Source organism: Hyaena hyaena, unplaced genomic scaffold, assembly GCF_003009895.1.
Source record: "Hyaena hyaena isolate Hyena2069 unplaced genomic scaffold, ASM300989v1 scaffold_546, whole genome shotgun sequence".
Classification (NCBI taxonomy): domain Eukaryota; kingdom Metazoa; phylum Chordata; class Mammalia; order Carnivora; family Hyaenidae; genus Hyaena; species Hyaena hyaena.
This window is the reverse complement of record NW_024081179.1, coordinates 1,170,577-1,190,073: the sequence shown is the minus strand read 5'-3', so window position 1 is coordinate 1,190,073 and position 19,497 is coordinate 1,170,577. Positions and strand designations below refer to the sequence as shown.

The window sequence follows — 19,497 nt, the reverse complement described above, 5'->3', positions numbered from 1 at the left end:
CGGCACCCGGGGTTGCTGCGCCCACCCTCTGTCACCCCTCTTCTTGTGAGGCCTAATCAGCCCTGCCAGACTGCCGACCTGGTCCATGAGCGCACATTGCCCAGGGTGGGCCTGCCCAGAGCAGGTTCAGGACGCCTGGCTGACTGGCTAGGGAGAGGCGGCCCCGGCCCTGGAAGTCCCTTCTGAGGTCTCGCCCTCAGTCGGAGCTCCCGGGGCGCGGCCCGCACCAGGCCCGCGTCCAGCCCCTGCCCTGGGGGCCCTGCGCCAGCGCTCTGCGTGTGCGCCAGGCGTGCGCACGCCTCGGGCTTGGCAGCTTCCCCCCCAGGGCGAGGAGCCCGGGACCTCGCAGCTTGAGAACGTGCGGTGGCGGCGTGGCTCTGCGACACCTGCACCCGGGAGGGCGACGCGGGAGGCGGCGGCGTGGGCGGGGCCGGGCGCGGACGCAAGGCTGGGAAACCGGCCCTGCTCCATCCAGATCCTGCCCTCGCAGCAGCCGCGGCGCCCCTCTGTTGGCTGCCGATCAGGCCCGGAGCTCCGGGCCGGTCAGTGCCTACTCCCAGCGGCGTGTGCGGCCCCTCCCCAGCCCAGCAGCCCCAGCCCGGAGGTGTCTTCTAGGTGGGCCCCAGGGCAGCAGGCCAGTCCCGCATGAGGGCCCCTGAGCACCCAGGAGAGCCGGCCAGGAAAGGTGCTTGCTGACCCTTGGACATACTCCAACCTGGAGACTTGGGACGTGATGGCCACTACTGGGCGGGGACTCAACAGTTCCTGGAATGCACCCAGTCCTTGCCTGGGCAAGTGTCCCTCAGCCTGGAAGACGAGCCCTCTCCCCCCCAGCACCCTGCCCCTCTCCTCGACCCGTTGAGCTTCGGGGCCTCCTCTTCCTGCCCCCCGCCCCCCCGGAGCAGGCTTCCAGGACTCTCCATGCTCTCCTGGGCCCTAGCAGCTGGTGCCCGGCATCGGCAGCCCCTGGAAGCAGGGTAGGATCCAGGCCTGGCTGACTCAGCCGTCCTGAGCTGGCGCCTGGCGGCCGCCACCATGCTTCGTGGGTGTGTTTGCTGACCTCACGGATGCAGGAATGCGGTGGAGGAAGGTGGGGAGGACCTTCTAGCCTGAAGACCGGGCTTGGGGGGTGGTCCGGCGGGGAGCTTGGTGCTGAGCATGGCCTCTGTGCTCGCCCTGCACCCCTTCTCTCACCCCTCCCCGGGCCTGCGGAGTGGGCAGGGTCCCGAGCCTCACCCAGAGACTGGAGCAGAGGCCTGGCATGGGCCGGGGTCTGCATCCGGCTTGCCAGCCCTCTGCGGCCCCCTGAGGGAGGCTGCCGGCGGCTGGCGCCACCAGGGCTGGCTCCCTTGAGTAGGTGCCTGCGGTGGGCAGGGCCCGGGATGGGGGTCCCCGGTCCAGGCCCTCGTGGTCGGACACCCGGACAGAGGCACGCGGGGGAGGCAGTTCTGTGTTGCACCCCGAGGGCTGAGCTCAGCGCAGGAGCGGGCAACCGGCCGGAGCAGGGAGTGTGCGTGTGAGCCTGTGTCTCGGGTGCCTGAGGTCAGTGGGGTGGCGGGCTGTGGGTGTGGACACTGGTCTCACAGTGCCTTTTCCTCCGGCCGGCGCTCTGCACTGCCAGGCCTCAGCTTTGTGGGCTTATCCTGCCGTAACCACTGAGGCATATAAAGACCCTGGTCCCCTTTGCTTTTAGTGGCTCTACACCCCCAGGCACCCCTCCATCCAGGCCTCAGAAACCGACATGGTTTCCTGTCCCTGAGGGGAGAAGCTTCCACCTCAGGGACCTCCTGCAGCCACTGCCCAGCACACTCAGCCCGTCCGATGATGGACGTTCTTTCTGGAAGCCATTGTCCACCCGGCAGGTCCCACCCTGGGGCCTGGGGCTGTTTTTGGAGCCGGGGGTGTGCCCGTGCCTATACCCCAGATGCCCGAGCGCCAGAAACACGCTGCAGCTCAGACACACTTCTAGCCGCAGCCAGCACGCTGGCCGGAGGTGGCGTGCCTCCCAGCAGTGACACTGGGGGCCCATGAGCTCCCGCACAGCAGGGTGCCCTGCCCCCCCAGACCAGCACGGAGCCGGCCACCCCTTCGCGTCAGGAAGCCGGAGATGGAGACTGGGATGGGCAGACTTTGGTTCTGCCGGTGTGAGCCCTGCCGGGAGTGGGAAGGCGGGCGTGGGCACTTCTCAGAGAGCAGCCTCCCTGCCTGACGTGGGAGGCGGAGGTGAAGGCCAGGACACCCCTGAGTGTGGTGGGTGGGCACTCATGGGCCCAGAGGGGGGCCCTAAGGCCACCGGATGGAACCAAGATTTCATTTCCCTAGACAGGCGCCCAGAATGCTTTTTCTTGCTTTCATTTCGAAACATCTTTCCTTTTGCTTCCCTACCGGGGTGCCCTGACATGACTTCTGACACTGATGCAGAATGAAGTCGGCGCGGGCGTGCCAGCCCACCCGCCTGCACACCCACCCCCCACCTCCACTCCTCCATCCATCCACCCACACACCCACCCACCCACAGACAGCCCCCCCAACTCCCACCCACTCCATCCACCCCCCGTCCGGCCGTCCACACCCCCCACCCCTACCTGTCCATGCAGTGATCCACGTCAGGGCTAATTCTGCCTGGAGACTAAGAACTTGGGTACCAGCCTCGCCACCGGCCATTCGCCTCTGTGCTTGTCCATAAGGACACGACATCCCTGGTCACCTCCAGACAGGTGAACTGTAGTGGGAGGCAGCTGCGGGCCCTGCCCTTGGGCTCTGCCCCTCTCAGCACCCGCGTCTCTCCCTCCTTGCCCCTGCGGCCCCAATACCCACTCAGGGCCGCCTCTCACAGCTGCCCACACGCCCTCTGTGTCCCTCGGACCACAGGGAGCACCCGCGTGCCAGCCTGTTCGTGCCCGGCTGTGCGAGGCCCGGCTGGGGCAGGGCCTGCCCTGCTGCAGGTGCTGCCCCCGGGCCCCAGGACCAGACAGCTGCTCTCACAAGGACAGAGGCCCGGGCGGTCAGTTAGAGGCTTGGGTCAGGGAGTGACATCCGCCCTCTTCATCTGAACACCCGCTCACACGCGCAGGGGAGTGTCATCACTTGCAGATTCCGTATTTGCAAGCTCGCCTACCAGTTAACTCGTGTTTGCAACCGTAAAATTGCACGCACTTGGTAACGCACCCAGAGCAGCAAAAACTTTGAGTCCCCGATGAGCAGGTCCCCAGCTGAGGTCGAAGAAGGGGGTGTCCCGCCTCCCGACTTCGTTCCACGCCATAAGCAAGGATCTTTCTCCGGCCTATTCAGGACTGTGTTTCCCACATTTTTCTCCCTTTGGTTGAAAGCTCACTGACGAAATGGCGATGCGGCGCTGGGCCGTGCCTCCTGGGGGACACGCTTGCGTCAGGACACTTCCTTCAGGTGCAGCTTACAGAGCCGCTGGCCCCGAGCTCAGTGAGAGCGAGTCCACAGTGGATAGTCGGCCCTGAGCACCACGGGTCTGAACTGCGTGGGTCCACCCAGCTGCAGATTGTTTTTTAACAACTACAGTCAGGTGCCATGAATGTATTTTCCTTATTTTCTTGGTAACGCCTTCTTTTCTCTAGCTTACTTTATCGTGAGATTACAGCCTATAATACATATTTCATACAAATATGCTACCAACTGATGGTTTATGTTACAGTAAGGCTTCTGGTCAACCCTGGGCCATTCGTGAAGTCTTGGGGGAGTGAAAAGTTATACGTGGATTTCGAACGGTGCAGCGGTCAGTGCTCTGAGCCCCGCCGCTCGAGGACCAACCCCAGGCTAACTGAAGCGCAGGCTGGCAGCCTCTAACCCTGCGTCCCCTAGAAGCCAGCTGGGTGTTTGTGGTGACCCTGGACCAGGACCATCAGCCCTAGGCCTCCACTGCCAAGTGTGGTCCCTTCACTGCCGTCCGTGTCCCCGGCTGGGCGCTCCCCGCACCGAGGCTGGGGTGTTGGTAGCGCTGGCTGTTCTCTGGGTCTGCGGTCCCTCTGTCCGTGGCCTGCTTCCCTCAGGCACGTCTCTGAGCTGGGCCGGCCAGTGGTCCCTGCCCCCCTGAGGGGTGCCCCGGGGCCATGGCCGGGGACAGGCCTGCAGAGCAGAGAGGAGCTCTGGGGCTCCCGCGGACCCGGGGGAGACAGGCTGCCCCTCGCCTCCCCGGCCTCCTTTGGCTGCAGCCACCAGGGGAGGTCTAGAAGGGCTTGTGCGGCTCTGCACGGAGAACGCAGAGCGATGGGGCAGCCTGACTGGTTTATACACTGGGGGCTGTGTCACCTGTGTATAAAGGATCCTGCAGTTAACCAGGGGGAAGCCGCTGGGAACTGGGGGGAGGGGGTACCTGGGGGCACATCTGATGGAGTCCCCGGGGACTTCAAGGGTGAGGAGGACCCCGGGACCCACTGTGCTCCAAGCTCTGTGTCTGCACCATGCAGGTGTTTTCTGACTTACCCCGCCCTTGGCCTTGAAGCTGTGGATTCAAGGGTGGGTCTTCTCTACCCTCTAGAGAGGGAAGCGGCGGGGGGGGGGGCAGGGGAGAAGGGAAGGGGGCTCAGAGGAGTGGAGGAGGGCACTTGTCGGGATGAGCACTGGGTGTTGTATGGAAACCAACTTGACAATAAACTATTAAAAAAAAGGGAGCAGGAAATTTGGAAACATGGGCCGGGGGCAGGGGACGGGGGCAGGGGGCAGGGGACACGGGATGGGGCAGGGGACACGGGATGGGGGCAGGGGGCAGGGGGCAGGGGACAGGGGACAGGGGACGGGGCAGGGGACAGGGGACGGGGACAGGGGGCAGGGGACACGGGACGGGGCAGGGGACAGGGGACGGGGGCAGGGGACGGGGGACAGGGGACGGGGGCAGGGGGCAGTAGGCAGGGGACGGGGACAGGGGCAGGGGCAGGGGACGGGGACTAACAGTTGGACGCTCCCTGGTGTTCTTGGAGAGACGGGACCAAGTGTGCAGCCCTCGCTGGTGGCTTTGGCTCCTGGACCATATTTCTTAGAGACACGGTGCCAAGCCTGGGCGTTGCTGGTCCTTGAAGACTTTATTTTGGGGAAGGAGCCTGTTACCGGGTATTTATGAATGGAATCGCTGCGGGTGGCTGTGAGCCTGGGGGCCGGTGCCTGCCTCACTCCGACCCACCCCTGGACCTCCAGTCCTGCCCCAGGGTCCCCAGCACCGCAGCCACCTGTGGTCCCACATACCCTGCGTTCAGGCCTGGGCCCCAGTTTGCCCCGGGCATGCCTGAATTAGATGCCAAACGTCTAATGCCAGACTCTGGACTGGACAGTCACTCCGAGGCGGGGGAGGGGCCCCTGCTCCACCCCCAAAGCCCCGCCCACCTGCCAAGTCTCTGCTCTCGGACCCCCAGCCCACCTTCCCCAGCACCCATCAGGGCCCTGCTTATGTCCCGAATAGCAGCCGGCGGTTTAAGGGTTAAAGAAAACCAAAAAGCTACGACCCAGAGGTGGTTCTTCTGCAGACACTGGCTGCCCCAACTCCCAGCTGCCTCCCTCGGCTGGCTCTGCAGGGGTGACCCCTCCCTCCCCAACCCCCTCAGGCCCTCCGTGCACCGTGCACCTCCCTCCACCGAGGCGCTGCCTCTAGGCACCAGGCACCTGTTTCCCTTCTCTCCCACTGAACTTTGACCTGTCCCTCCTCACAGGCTGTGTGTCATTTGTCTCCCTGATTAGCCTGTGGTTTCCAGGCCAGGTGTGGCAGAGGGGCGCCGGGGTGCGGGGTCTGAGTGGTCTCCCCGCTCTGGCTCTATGGGGGTGCCTGAGAAGGAATTGCGGACTGTCTCTGCCACAGTGTGTGGTTCAGGACCCCACAAGCCGCTCCCCGCCCCCAGGCAAGCCCTTTGGGGCGGCCCCACATGGCACCACCTTTAATCCCTCAACTGTCGTTACTTTGGTCATATTTTTAAAATTAACTAGAAGTCAGGTGCTAATTTGACAGGCTGTGACTGGGCTTGGCCGCCGGCCGCGGTCACTCGGCCGTGTGTGCAGCAGCCCTTTGCCAAGCTGGGTGCGGCTCGCAGTGTGAGGGCGCCCAGGGCCGATGGCCACCAGAGCCCCTGATCAGTAGGTCCTTCCGGACGCGTCCCCAGCCGGGCTGGGAGCAGCCAACACAGCGTCTAGTCCCTGAAGGCGACGGACAAGCATGGCGCCAGGCTTTCGCTGATGGCGGTCACGAGGATGACTTCTCTGATTCCCATTTTAAACTGTCCAACGTATGTACACAGATGCATTTGCAAGATCCAGATTCGGAGACTACGGGCGGGGGTCGCGAGAGGCCCCTCCCTGCTGTAGCTTCTCAGGCACCCTTGACACCCCCCACCCCCACCCCCGGGAGCCCGGGAGCGGGAGCTGTTTCTCTGCACATTCCAGGCGGTGAATTGCCCCATCGCGTGGTGTCCCGCGCCCCCCCCCATGTTTGCTCTTCCTGCACAGGACCTGGCTGGGGAGGGTGCCAAGTGATGTTTGCTGAGTGTGTCAGCCTGTAGTTCCGTTTCCACTGGGGGAGGGGGGTCCTGGGTGGGCTGCAGCCTCTGTGAGCCGGGAAAGCAGCCCCTCCAGCCGGAGACCCCAGCCAGAGACCCCACCTGTAGCCTCTCCTCCCCTGGCTCCCACTGGTCCAGACCCATCTCCAAGGTGATAGGCTTTGTGCGTGTAAACTTCCCCTGGAAGGGGGCTCTGGGCTCTGGGCTTTGGGCCAGGTGTGTCCTGGCCGGGGAAGCCCGCTGACCCCAGCTGACAGAGCCTGGACTCTTCTCCCCCGCCCCCCTTGGGCTGGCAGAAGCGGCCAAGTCCTTCTCCCAAAGCTGCTGACTCAGGCCTGAATCACGCCCGCCTCGGCCTCCTGGAGTGGCTGCTGGAGAGGGGAGGGCAGTGGTGAGGCGGGGGAGGGGCAGGCTGGAGGGGCTGGACCGGGAGGGGGGAGGAGGGAGGGGTAGGTACCCTCCGACCACCACCCGCAGGGCCTTGCGCAGCCGTGGGCCACATTTCAGGAGAGGGCCTGGCCTGCCCGGTTACGCCCCGGGGACGGTGGGCAGTGTGGCCCAGTGGTCCAGCCCAGGGGCACCGTGGCTCTTGGCCCTGTGCCCCTACGCTGCCAGCTGCTGGGCAGGCACCCTGGCTGCTCGGGTCCGGGGCCCCTTGGAGGCCAATGCAAACAGCAGTCCCACCCCGCTCTTCTGGAGGGTTCTGCCGTGTGAGCTGTGTGAACCCCGCAGAGCGGTGCCCTCCCCTCTCTGTGAAAAGGAGGGTGAGGTTGTGGGGGTGGGGTAGGGGTGAGGCCCGGGACTGGTGGGGGCCAGCTGGCCACTGGCGACTAGGGGCTGACGGGGGCTGGGAAGTCAGGGCGGCTCTTCTGGACAAGCCACGGAGCAGGGCAGGGAGGGGAGGGGCAAGGGGTGGAAAGGGCTGGGGCAGTGACGGGGGCGAGGGACGCTGGGCTGCGGGGAAGGACCCGCTGGGGGCAGGGCCAGGCCGGTGGGGTGAGACGTGAGTGTGTGTGTGACTGTGTGTCAGAAGTCGGCTTTTGATGTCTGCCGCAGGCCAGACGCCCGGTCTGTCGGGAAGACACGGGAGACGGGGGTGCTGAGCCGCTGAAGGCAGCCCGGTCCCCCTCGTATTTGCTGAGGACGAGGGGAGCTTAGGCTTAAGGGGACAGGGGGCCATTTACAAAGGTTGGGGCCACTCGGGAGCCTGTCTTGACCAGCATGCTGACTTCCTCTGGGGCCTCAGTCCCGCTCAGCCGTGACCCCAAGGTCTCTGCAGGGCCCGGTCTTCTGGTTTGCCCCATCGTCTGGGCGTGGGCCAGCGCCCATGGCTCGAGGGACAGAGCGTGGGAAGGAGCCTCAAGGCCCTTCAGAGAGGCACTCAGAGAGGCACATGGCCACAGTGGGCGCTCAGCACGTGACACAGCGTGCCCGCCCGCCAGGCTCAGCCTGTTCCACTGCCCCACGGCTCTGGCCAGCACGGGTCACCACCTGTCAAAAGACAGGCACCCAGGGCCCAAGGGGCTAGGAGCTCGCTCAGGCCACACAGCGGGCAGGTGCCACGGCCGGCTCCAAGCTCACACGGGCGGGGGGGGGCTCTCCACCAGAACAAGGCTCCACAGGCCCCACGTCTGCGACCCCTACCCCTCCTCCCACTGCCATGGTCAGGAGGCCAGGGGACTCTCGTTTTTCCCAGCTTAAGGAGCCTGCAGCCCAGAGCGGAGCAGCTCACAGGGAGGGAGGGGCACTGGGCGGGCGGGTGCCCAGGGGACCCAGGGACCTACTGACTGGGAGCACGGGGGTCGCTGGCTGGAAGGTGGCCCTCAGGTCAGGCAGCAGGAAGCCCGGCCACCTGCACAGGCCCCACAGGAGCGGATGATCCTGTGGAGGGAGCCACGTGCTGTGGCCCGGGGTCTAGGGTCCTGGGCAGCCCTCAGCCTGTGGCCCTGGGCAGATGGGCCTCGAGCTCAGTTTCTGCAGCACCCCCTTCCCCAGGAGCTGGGGGGCAGGGCGGGATGAGAGGGGTGTGGGGTGGCCAAGGCTCTCTCTCTCCCAGGGGCACGGAATGGAGGTCTAACTACAGCCTTCGGATCTCAGCGCCCTGCGGGGTCAGACAGCTGTGTTGTGCATGGGTGCGTCCGAGCCTGTGCCTTGTCTGGGGGGTGGCTCTGGCCTGTGCCTTGTCCCGGGGGGTGGCTCTGTGGCCTGTGCCTTGTCCCGGGGGGTGGCTCTGTGGCCTGTGCCTTGTCCCGGGGGGTGGCTCTGGCCTGTGCCTTGTCCCGGGGGGTGGCTCTGGCCTGTGCCTTGTCCCGGGGGGTGGCTCTGGCCTGTGCCTTGTCCTGGGGCGTGGCTCTGTGGCCTGGCCGGGCAGCAGAGTGAGGAGAGAAAGACAAGGTGGGGTAGCAGAGAGGAGCTGGGGAGCCCCACAAACTGTCCTTGGCATCTGGAAGGAGGGCTTGCAGAGGGGGAGGGGAGAGACGCTCTGGGTCGAGGGTCCAGGGCCGATCCCGGGCGCCGCCTGCCGGGCCCTGGCTCATACTTATTCCCCCACCCCCACCCCGGGAGAGGGCTGGTCCGTCTGGCTCCTGCAGCATTCCACACTGACCTCTGGACCTGCTTTTGGAAACTTCTCTCCTTCTCCCTCAGGGCGCCCTCCCAGCCCTGCACACCCCTCCCCCACTCTGCGCCCTCCCCGGCGGTGGAACTCGGTGTTCCTGAGAACCAGGGCTCGGCCCTGCCCAAACCCCCCCCCCCCATCTTCCCACCAGGGACACCGGGGAGCCCGGGACTCGGGGTCCTCCCCGCCGCCGCCCAGCGGCGGGACGTCAGCAGGTGGGCAGGGAGCCCGAGGCCTCGCAGGGGTCTGCTCCGCCTGGGCCTGGGGCGGCCCTGCGTCCCGCAGAGGGCGTGGGGGGGCCCTGGGGCGGGCGAGGGCGGGCTGCGGTGTGGGGCTGAGGAAGCAGCCGCGGTCTGAGTCATGCTCCGGAAAACGAAGGAGGCCGTTTCCATCGCCATCTGTCTCCTTGGGAAGAGGAGGAAGAGGAGAGGGCGGAGGAGGGGGGCGCGCCGTCCGGGCCTGACGGGGGTGCTGTGCGGGGTCTTTCCCTAAGCAGCTTTCACCTCGGGCCCCCCCCCCCCCGGGCCCTCCGATCCAGGGCGGGCCGTGTGGTGCACAGCAAGGGGGGGCGGGGGAGGGAGGGGCTCCTTGGGGGCTCCCCCGCCCCAGAGCCTGCAGGTCTGTCCTGAGCTGAGCGCGGCTCGTGCCAAGCCCCCCTCCTGAGAGCGTGAGGACCCAGACGTCCCCTGTCCCCTGGAGCCGTGGGGACCCTGCCTCGCACGTCCCTGGGAACCACCGCCCCCCACGCCCCGCCCCTCCAGAGCTGTGGGAGGAGCCGGGCCCAGCGCTGCTGAGGAAGAACCCTGCGGGGGCTCGGGCTCGAGGCGCTCCAGCCCCTCCTCTTGCCCCTGCGTCACCTGGGGAGGGGGTGCCCTCTCTGTCTGGGGCAACCCCCCAGGCTGCCCCGCCTTCCCGCTCCTTCCAACGATGACATGCAGATGTAGCAACTGAGCCCCGAGAGAGGAAGGAGCTCCCAGACCCCTGGTCTCCCCAGGACCCCTCGCAGCAGCAGGCCGGGGAGTGGGGCTGGATCCGTGGGTTCCAGGGCGCGGACAGGAGGCACGCGTGGGAGTGGGGTCTTCTGCTCAGATGGAAGGCTGCCTTCCCCAGCCGCATGCCCCCTTGAGCAATGTGGGGGGCCCGTCCCCCGCTCCCTAGATGTGTTATCTGCCTCTCTGCATTCAGGCGCTAGAAGATACTCAGGGCGATGGCGCTGGGGCCCTGGCCCCTGACGCTGGTGGGGGTGCCCATGGGGCTCCATGCAGCCCTGCGACCTGACCCCGCGTGGTTCTTAGCGGCACCGCAGTCGTCAGGAGCATTTTGGGTGGAAGAGCGAGCAACCCGACCCGGTGGGGAAAGGAGACAGAGGGGTTGGCCGGCTGAAGTCCCAGGAGGTAGGAGAAGGCCCTTCTGGCCCCTGCTGGGTCTCAGCCCTGCCCGCCAGCCTCCTGTCTCCCCCCTCCCCCACGATGGCACCTGTAGCCGCTGCTCCTGGCGCCAACGGAGGAAGGGGTGGTGGGGATGAGGGGCCCCACCCCGGAGAGAGTTCCCACCCTCGACGGTGTCTGTGGTGGGGACCGGGGTGCAGCCAGGACTGTGGGCTGCTTCCCACAAGACCTTGGTTCAACAAGAGGGCAGCTCTCCAAAGGAGGGAGGCTGGCGGGAAAGACATGCGCAGGTGCCACGGCCCTCCTGGTGGGAGCCCCTCCCCTGCAGACAGAGGCGGGCCTCCCTGGAAAGATGTGGTTCCCAGGGCTCAGGACCCCCGGGGGCAGGGGTGTACCTGACTGGAGATCAGCACTGAAGAGGCCTCTGGAGGGAGGGCTGCCTGGAGAGGCTGGCAAGCTGGGCCGTGGCCATGGGAAAGGGCAGCTGGCTGGCAGAAACTCCATGGTGCTGGGAACTGAGAGGTAACCTTTTATGTGAAATCAGGTAGGGGGTGGGCAGGCTTTGAAGGCTGCAGGGAGCCCCCGCCTTCCCATGTCAGGGACACAGGGCCCATGCCCGGCACACTGGGCTTCCTCTTCCCTGGGGCACAGCAGAGCATTTCCATGTTACAGATGCAGAATCTGAGAAGAGAAAGTGGGAGATGGTCAGGTGCGTCAGGCTGAGGGTCTTCCAATCAGAAGACACTTCCTTTGCTTCCACCCTGGCTCTGTCATGGGTTCCTTAAGGCTGCTTAGTCTTAAAACCATTACGGTATCCAGTGTCCATCCATCCGTCCATCTACCCGTCCATCCACCTATCCATCCATCCATCTGTCCGTCCATCTGTCCATCCACCCATCCATCAATCCATCCGTCCATCCATCTATCCATCCATCTATCTACCCATCTATCCACCTGTCCATCCACCTATCCATCCATCCGTCTATCCGTCCATCCATCCATCCACCGACCCATCCATCCATCCATCTGTCCGTCCGTGCCCTCGTCCATCCACCCATCTACCCATCTGTCCATCGATCAGTTGATTGATTGATTGATCCACCCATCCATCCATACACCTGTTTGCCTGTCCATCCATCCATTCATCCATCCATCTATCCACCTACCCATCCATCCCTCCATACATCCATCCGATATTTACTGAAGCCTGCCATGTGATGGGCACAAGGTTGGCACTTGTTAAACCAGGTAAACAAAAGCACAACAACACCCTTGAGTAGTGTTGCCAAATTTAGTAAATAAAAATACAGGACATCCAGTTAAATTTGAATTTCAGATAAATAATAAATACTGTTTAGTATAAGTATAAAAGTATGTCCTATGCAATGTCTGATAGAAGTATGTCCCAGATATGGCGTGGGACATACTTATACTGAAATTTATTTGTTGTTTGTCTGATATTCAGATTTAACTAGATGTTTCTGCATTATCTCCCAACCCCGCCCTGGTCAGCTGGTAAAACAATGGGAAGAGGGACACATTGACAGTCCACATGCAGGATCTAATATAATCCTTATCAAAATCCATGAACTTGGTGATACTATCTCCATGTTAACATTGTAAATACAGAGGCTCAGAGAGGTTAAGAAAATTGCTCAAAGTTACCCAGTTAGTGATGGGTAAACCAGAAGCACAAAAGAAATGGTTTATTTAAAAAAAAATGCTTGTCATTAAAATAACAAATAATGTAAAAAATTACAAAAAGAGTCTGTAAAAGTTGTTTTAAATTTGTCTACTAAGAAATAGCCATCGTTAAATTGCTAAACCTCGTTCCAGACATCTTCCTTTGGAGAGGAGGAGGCGGGGAATCCCTGAAGAGCAGAGCAGGGTGATTGTCTCAAGCTTTACTCTAACATCGAACATCAAATTTCTCTTACTCGGATTCAGACAGAAGGAATTGTTGAATTTCAGAGAAGTGTTTTATCACAACAAAGGACGCTGGTTTGGCTAAAAGAAGGGCCCTCCCGTGTCTGTAGCCGCGTCAGGCAGAGGCAGACTGAACCGGCGGGGACATGGCTTCCTGAGTCTCTCTGCTTCCAGAACGACACGTGGCTTGCGTGGCTCCACCCAGGACACTTTCACTGAGGTGGCAATGACACAGACAGTGCACCGAGGCCGCAATCTGAATCAATCACCTTGTGAGCAACACGCAGAGGCGGGAGCCTGGCCCCCACCCCTGCTTCAAGGCTCCCCCAGGGCTCTCCTCCCGCCCACGCCCCCACTCAAGGGACCCCAGTGCTCTTTGCCCCATTTGTCTCCTGGGCTTAGTCTTCCTTTAGGGGGAGCCTACTGGGCGAGCCCCCTGGCGTCTGCTTGCCCACTTTTCTATGGGGTTGTCTATCTTTTTCTTGTTGATTTGCAGGAGTTCTTTATATATTTATACATCCTGGACACGAGCCTTTGCTGCTTTGCTGTACATGTGTATTGCAAACGCCCCACCCGGACATGTTTTCTGTCGCGGTTGTGACGCCCATAGGTTTACCTGTGTTTTAAACTCAGCGAGAGACTCCAGGGGCGCCCGGGGGACTCAGTCGGTTGAGCATCCGATTTCGGCTCAGGCCATGATCTCACGGTTCGTGGGTTCAAGCCCCGCGTCGGGCTCTGTGCTGACAGCTCAGAGCCTGGAGCTGCTTCAGATTCTGTGTCTCCCTCTCTCTCTGCCCCTTCCCTGCTCACGCTCTGCCTCTCTCTCTCTTAAAAATAATAAACATTAAAAAAATAAACTTGGCGAGGGATTCCGAACGTTGTTTTGCACTATCTTCGTTTGAATTTGTCCACAAGTGTCATCCGTTTACGGGCTCCTCACGTTTTTCTATATTTTCGCGTCTACACCTGGGGTCCTGTCCTGCAGCCTCAGTGCGGGTCCTCCAGCTTCGCTCTCGGAAGAGGGTCTCGGGTGTGCTGCGCTCTCTCCCGGGAAGGGTGTTTTCCGCGCCTCGCCCTCTGCCCCGCTGCTGCACGACCGTTGGGCATCAGTCGCCTTTCCCACCGCTCCGCGGGCCCGTCGTGACCGGGTGTGGGAGAGGCTTGCGGTTCTGGGGTGTTCCCTCCCGGATCATTCATTTCTTTTATTGAGCGGTTAACCGAACTGGACTCAAACCGTAAACACTGTCCTGCGTAAGGGCTCGGCTCTGTGCCGTTAGCTGAGCTCCTTGGACCCGGGCCCCCGCCGGCGCGCCTCACAGAGCCTCCGGGGGGTTGAGGGAATTTCTCAGGGGGCATTTGGGGCTCCCCTTCTGGGGCCTTCTCTCACCTTCGGGCGCTGTGGCCACCCCGGCCCCGCCCTCTGGCTCTGGCAGGACGGGGGTGCCTCCAGGGAGTTAGTGGCTCTCAGGTAGAGCAGGGCAAGGGACGCCTGCGCAGCGAGTCCCCTCTCGTGAGCGACCATGTCCTGCAGGCCGTGCCGGCTGCGGCCGCACCCCTGCTGGTGGACGGGCGTCTGGGTGTCAGCGACGGTGGGCAGCGGTTCCACCCGAGCTGGCCCTTCGCTGGAGCGGCCCTGGGGCAGTTGGGGGGGGGGGGCTGGAGCCCACAGCCCGGTCTGGACAGAGCAGGGCAGGATGGGCCGTCCTGTGCTGAGCCGCCGTCTTGCTCTCGAGCCTTGCTTTAGGGACCGGCCTCATCAGAGACTTAGCTGGGAGCCTGGCTGGACCAAGAGGGCACAAGTGTTTGGGGTGCGTGTGGAAGCTCTGCTGGGCTCTCTCTCCGTCCCCGGGGCTCCCGGCCGGGGCCTAGCCCAGTCCTCGGCCAGCGCTGGGACCCCGCGATCGTCAGCCCTCCGAGGGCTCCCCGTCTCGGGGCCGTCAGCCCGTTAGGCCTCCGCGGCCCCGCGGCTCTCTGAGCCCGAGCAGACGCTCTAGTGCCTGTGGCCCCTCTGGGTCCCCAGCAGGAGCGACGCCTTCCTGGGGGGTGGGGTGCAGGGGAGACTGCCCTTCCTGCCCCTGCAGGCCCAGCACCCCCAGCTCCCCCGGGGAATGAAGCTCAACTGCGAGGCAGGGCCAGAGTCTGTTGAAGTCACTGCTTCTCACATGGCATTAAAAAAAAAACAAAACAGCCCGAACTTTTAGAACCGGGTGCCTTTCGCCCCAGCGATGCCAATCTGGGGACTTTTCTCAGGCAGTAACTGAGCTCGGGCGGGCTCAGGGTGGCGCGGCCACAGACGGAACCCCGGAACGTGACTAGACGGACTCGCCGGAGTTGCGGGCGCCTGAGGCGGGACTGTTACGATGTTGAAAGGAAAACCCTACAAGCAGCGAATTCCCAACCGTAGGTAATTTGTTGAAAAAAGTTTGATTTACGCACAGTATTGAGTCACAGTCGCTAAAATTATTATGGCAGACCTGGTGGAAATGTCACCGTGTTCTGTTACTCACAGAAGTCACCAAATTCCCAGGTGGCCTCCGCGCGCAGCACACTTTGGGGATTCATGTCTTTTGGTCAGTATTTCCTGACTTTAAAGTAATGACTGCTTTTTGGGGTGTGTGTGTTTGAGGTACGATTTACGTGCAGTGAACGCACAGGCGTTTTGACAAGTCGGCCGTGGGACCCGCGCCCGGGGCGAGCTGGGGAGGACGTGCCCCTTCAGCAAGTCCCCCGAGCTCTTTCTGGTCCGCGCGGTGCCGGGGATGACGGAGCGGTCAGAGGAGGCGGAGCAGAGGGGCATGCAGCGTGGTCCTGTCACCGAGGCCCCGTGGCCCGACAGGGGGAAGTCCGCGCCCTGTTCCCGGTGCCCTGCCGGCGTCGTGGCCTCGTGACCGCCTGAGGCTGCTGCCCTCCCGGTCACCTCAGGGTCACCTCACCAAAGGCACAGAAGGCCTTTGTTACTGGGATGTCACCTGCCCTGGGAGGGGATGGGACTGAGAGCCGACTGCATTCCACAGACACAAGGTCTCTCTTCCTCAGCTGCTGGTGCCCATCAGCCCTTCTCAGGACCTGCCCGGGGCCCCAGTGGCCGTGGGGCGACACCGCCGAGCAGCCCAATGGGCAGGGGCCTGCGCCACGGGCCAGCTCCACGGCAGGGCCCGAGGGAGGAGCTGGGGGAGGGGGGCTTAGACAACACTGACTCCTCGTTCTGGAGGCCGAAGTTCAAGGGCAGGCTGCAGGCAGGGGCAGTTCGGCGGGCGGCCCTCCGCCTGCAGAGGCCACCTTCTTGCTGGGCCCTCCCATGGCCAGCCCGCTCCTGAGGGCGCCACCCCCATCTGATCAGGACCCTATGACCTCATTTAACCTTTGCAGCCCCGCCAGGCCTGTCCCCAAATCCAGTCACACTGGAATATGGGCTTTAGCAGGTGAGTGTGGGGGGGCACACACTTCCGCCCAGAACAGACAGCTACCGCAGCCGGGCCCGCGGGGACGGCCCGGGGCTCCTGGTCCTGGACGGCAATTTCCCGCGGGGACCCCCATGCCCCTTGATCTCATCCTCGCAGGTGTCTCGGGGTACTCCCCTCCTCGGGCTCGGACTCACCCTCCAGAACGCCAGAACGCCAGGGGGTCTTTCCCCCATGGCTGCTCCTGCAGGGTCTGGGTGAGGGGGCGGGGCCATCCTGTGCGTGGGGCGGGGCCGGTCCTGGGCGAGGGGGCGGGGCCTGTCCTGGGCGTGGGGGCGGGTCCGGTCCTGGGCGTGGAGCGGGGCCGGTCCTGGGTGAGGGGGCGGGGCCGGTCCTGGGCGTGGGGGCGGGGCCGGTCCTGGGCGTGGGGCGGGGCCTGTCCTGGGTGAGGGGGCGGGGCCTGTCCTGGGCGTGGGGGCGGGTCCGGTCCTGGGTGAGGGGGCGTGGCCGGTCCTGGGTGAGGGGGCGGGGCCGGTCCTGGGCGTGGGGGCGGGTCCGGTCCTGGGTGAGGGGGCGGGGCCGGTCCTGGGTGAGGGGGCGGGGCACGCGGGGGACAGCGGGTCTCGCCTGGAAGGCAGGACCGCCCGGCAGCGCGCGCCCATGTCCAGCTGGAGGATTACTTCTCTGGTCAAAGTGAGAAATTAAAACACCTTCCGTTGGGTACCGTGGCTCTTACTTATCGATTATTGAGGCTGGTGAATAAGTCGACCTTCTAAGGGGGGAGTGTTTGCCCCTCCCGGCGTGACAGTGCCCCGCGGAGCAGATGGTGAAGGTTTGGTGTGTGTGTCGGAGGGGTGCACCCAGCCTCCCCAGCCCCCGGCCCCGCTGAGAGATGAGGCACCGGCCTCGTCCGATGCGCGCAGGTGTCCAGGGGCCCCGCTAAGCACCACACGTGCCCTGCAAGTCCCCTCAGTTCTGACACCATCCACCTGGGGACTGGCCTCAGCCCCCTGGTCCCGCGAGGCCGCCCCTCCCCCAAGCTCAGATGCCCGTGGCCATCCTGGTTGTCAGCTGTGACAACCTCTGACCAGCTGGCTGTAGGTTGGAGGTCCCAGTGACCCCTCCCTGGGCTCACCTGGTTTGCTAGAGCTGCTCGCAGAACTCAGGGAGCACTTTACTTAGAGGATCAGCCCTTTATCTGAAGGCTGGAACTCAGAACAGTGGGCCCAAGAGCTGCAGAGATGCGTAGAGCGAGGGAAGGGCCGGGGTGGAGCTCCGTGGTTTCCCTGAGCAGCCCCCTCCCCAGTCTCCAGGAGTTCAACAACCAGAAGCTCTCTGACCCCAACCCCATCCTGTTTTGGCTTTTTATAGAGGCTCCGTGGCAAAGGCGTGATTGGTTATATCATCGGCCATTGGTGATAGATTCAACCAGGCCCTCTCCCCTCCCCTCTCCCCTCCCCTCCCCTCTCGTCCCAGAGGCCAGGGGGTGGGACCGAAGGTTCCCGCTCTCAGATCACAGGGTTGGGTCCCTGGCCACCAGTCCTATCTCAAGGGCTTTCCATCATCTCCCCATTATCATACACCTTATTGGGTCTTATCACGTAGAAAATCCCAGGGGTTTAGGGAGCCAGAAACAGGACACAGAGCAAACATACGTTTCTTATTACAGGTCTGCATCACGTCCCCGTCCCCCTCGGGCTCTGAGGAAACACAACTAGACGGACAGCTCACTGGACACACAACCAGGACCAGAACACGCATCCTGGGGCCACAGTAGCCCGAGGCGCGGGCGCCCTTCCCGGAGCAGCACGTGGGGCACTGTGACGGGGACAGATGTACCAAGGGCGTGACCTAAATAAGCATGAGGACCTCATATCAAACACAGCAACTGGGTTAGATGTTCATGAGAGATAGAGGAGCACCGTATCGGTAGAAGCAAGAAAAAATCATAAGAAAAGGAAGCCTCAGTTCTGACAACCGTGATTGTAGATGACAAATGGGGACGGGGACAGCTGAATGGGGGCAAGTGGTGAGAGCAGAGCAAGCACAGAAGGTCAGCAGGAAACCACTGCGAGGTGAGACTGGATGTGCATCGAGCAGCTGAGAGGACACAGTGGAGGGTTCCCTGGAGCACGGGAGCCCCGGGGCAGGGGGTGCCGTCACCGCCCACCCTCCCGGGGCTGGCGCCACGTCAGAGCCGGAGGCGAGGGTCAGCGGTCAGGCTCCCCTGAGCTCTCAGAGGGACAGGCCTGCACTGGGACGTCCCGGGAAAGCCGTCCAGACAGCAGGGGGCGGACAGAGGGACACGGACCTGGGGTACATGCGCGAGGGGCAGGCCGGGAACTGGATCTCATACAAGCCTGAGCGGCAGAGTGAATCAGTCGGAACCTGTACAGCCGTTGGGAGGGAACCCAGGGCCGAGGAGGAGAGGGTTAGTGTCCCTGCAGGAGACGCAGGCCCACGGGCAGAGAGGCCCACAAAACCGCAGGCCGTACCCTGTGCGCCGCTCCGTGCGGGCCCCTCTGTGCAGGCCTCTCCATGCGCCCCACCCTGTGCGCCCCTCCGTGTGCGCCACTCCCTGTGCGCCCTTCCAGGCCCGCCCCTCCCTGTGCACCGCTCCGTGCCCGCCCCTCCGTGTGAGTCTCCACGCGGGCCTCTGTGACGCTCCCTGGGACACTCCCTGCAGGCCTTTCCACGGGGGCTGCTGGAGCACCCGCAGCACAGCACTGCAGAGGCTCCCCCACCCTCACAAGTGCTCCAAGAACCCGAGGGGGCGGCCGCAATCCGCCGATGACCTACCTCGCCCCAGAACTCAGCGCTGCGACGTCCTCCAGGCGCTGTGTGCAGCAGCGACCCTGACGGAAGCAGGTGGGAACACAGACGCGGGAATCCCAGCACCACGGACGCACAGGCCCTCTGGGCGGCTGGACGCCACACAAATGGACAATGGATACTTCCAAACCACCTTAAAGTCAGTAAGAACGATGCCATCTATGAAAAATAATGTAAATCAGAATCAGAAATAACACTGAATGTTATTTGGAAATGAAGATTAAACCAGAGGGCGGAGGCCCTGACTGAGGGGCAGCAGTGTTGCTGGGGAGGTGGGCTGGAGCCACGGGCTTGGTGAGGGGAGCGGACATGTGCTGAGCCTCCCGGCACCGGGCTGAACACCGTCTGCACAAACCCGCTTCTGTGATGGTCAACAGCAGCATCGCCCTTAAGAGCCCAGAGCAGCCCCAGTAGCGTCAGCTGATGAACGAATCCGGTACATTCTGCCGCGCAGCAAGTGCCGCTGTGACCATCAGCAGCCTCTGAGTTTCATCATGACAGGGGCTGGGGCCCCTGCTGGCGGGTGTCCTGGGTGGAGGGAGGGCAGCAGGAGAGCATCCTGTCCTGAGAGCCTTCTGCGGCTGCACCGTGAGGACACTTAGAGCACGCAGACCGTTTGCCCTGCAGCCAGGAGCCATCAGTACCTGGCTTTGCAAGGGGGGACTGGGGCCGGGGGGGACTCGGTCCCGGGGAGGACTCGGTCCCAGGGACCTGGGGAGGCGAGGAGGCTCCAGGAGTTGCTGGGCTCCGAGGGAGAGGACCCGGAGTGGAGACCGTGGAGGCGGGACCTGCCACGTGGTGGGAAGGATGGCCCTCAGGCCCTC

General features: G+C 63.5%; 1 long non-coding RNA gene across 2 annotated transcripts; it reads left to right on the top strand.

The window, feature by feature from the left end:
- The first annotated feature begins 15,501 nt into the window (after nt 1–15,501).
- Nucleotides 15,502–18,867, top strand: LOC120247790. Of its 2 annotated transcripts, XR_005532414.1 has the most exons (3): nt 15,502–15,862; nt 16,001–16,092; nt 17,511–18,867. It is a non-coding gene; the product is annotated as an uncharacterized LOC120247790 (long non-coding RNA). The 2 variants fall into 2 exon arrangements; XR_005532413.1 differs by lacking the exon at nt 16,001–16,092.
- The last annotated feature ends 630 nt before the right edge of the window (nt 18,868–19,497 follow it).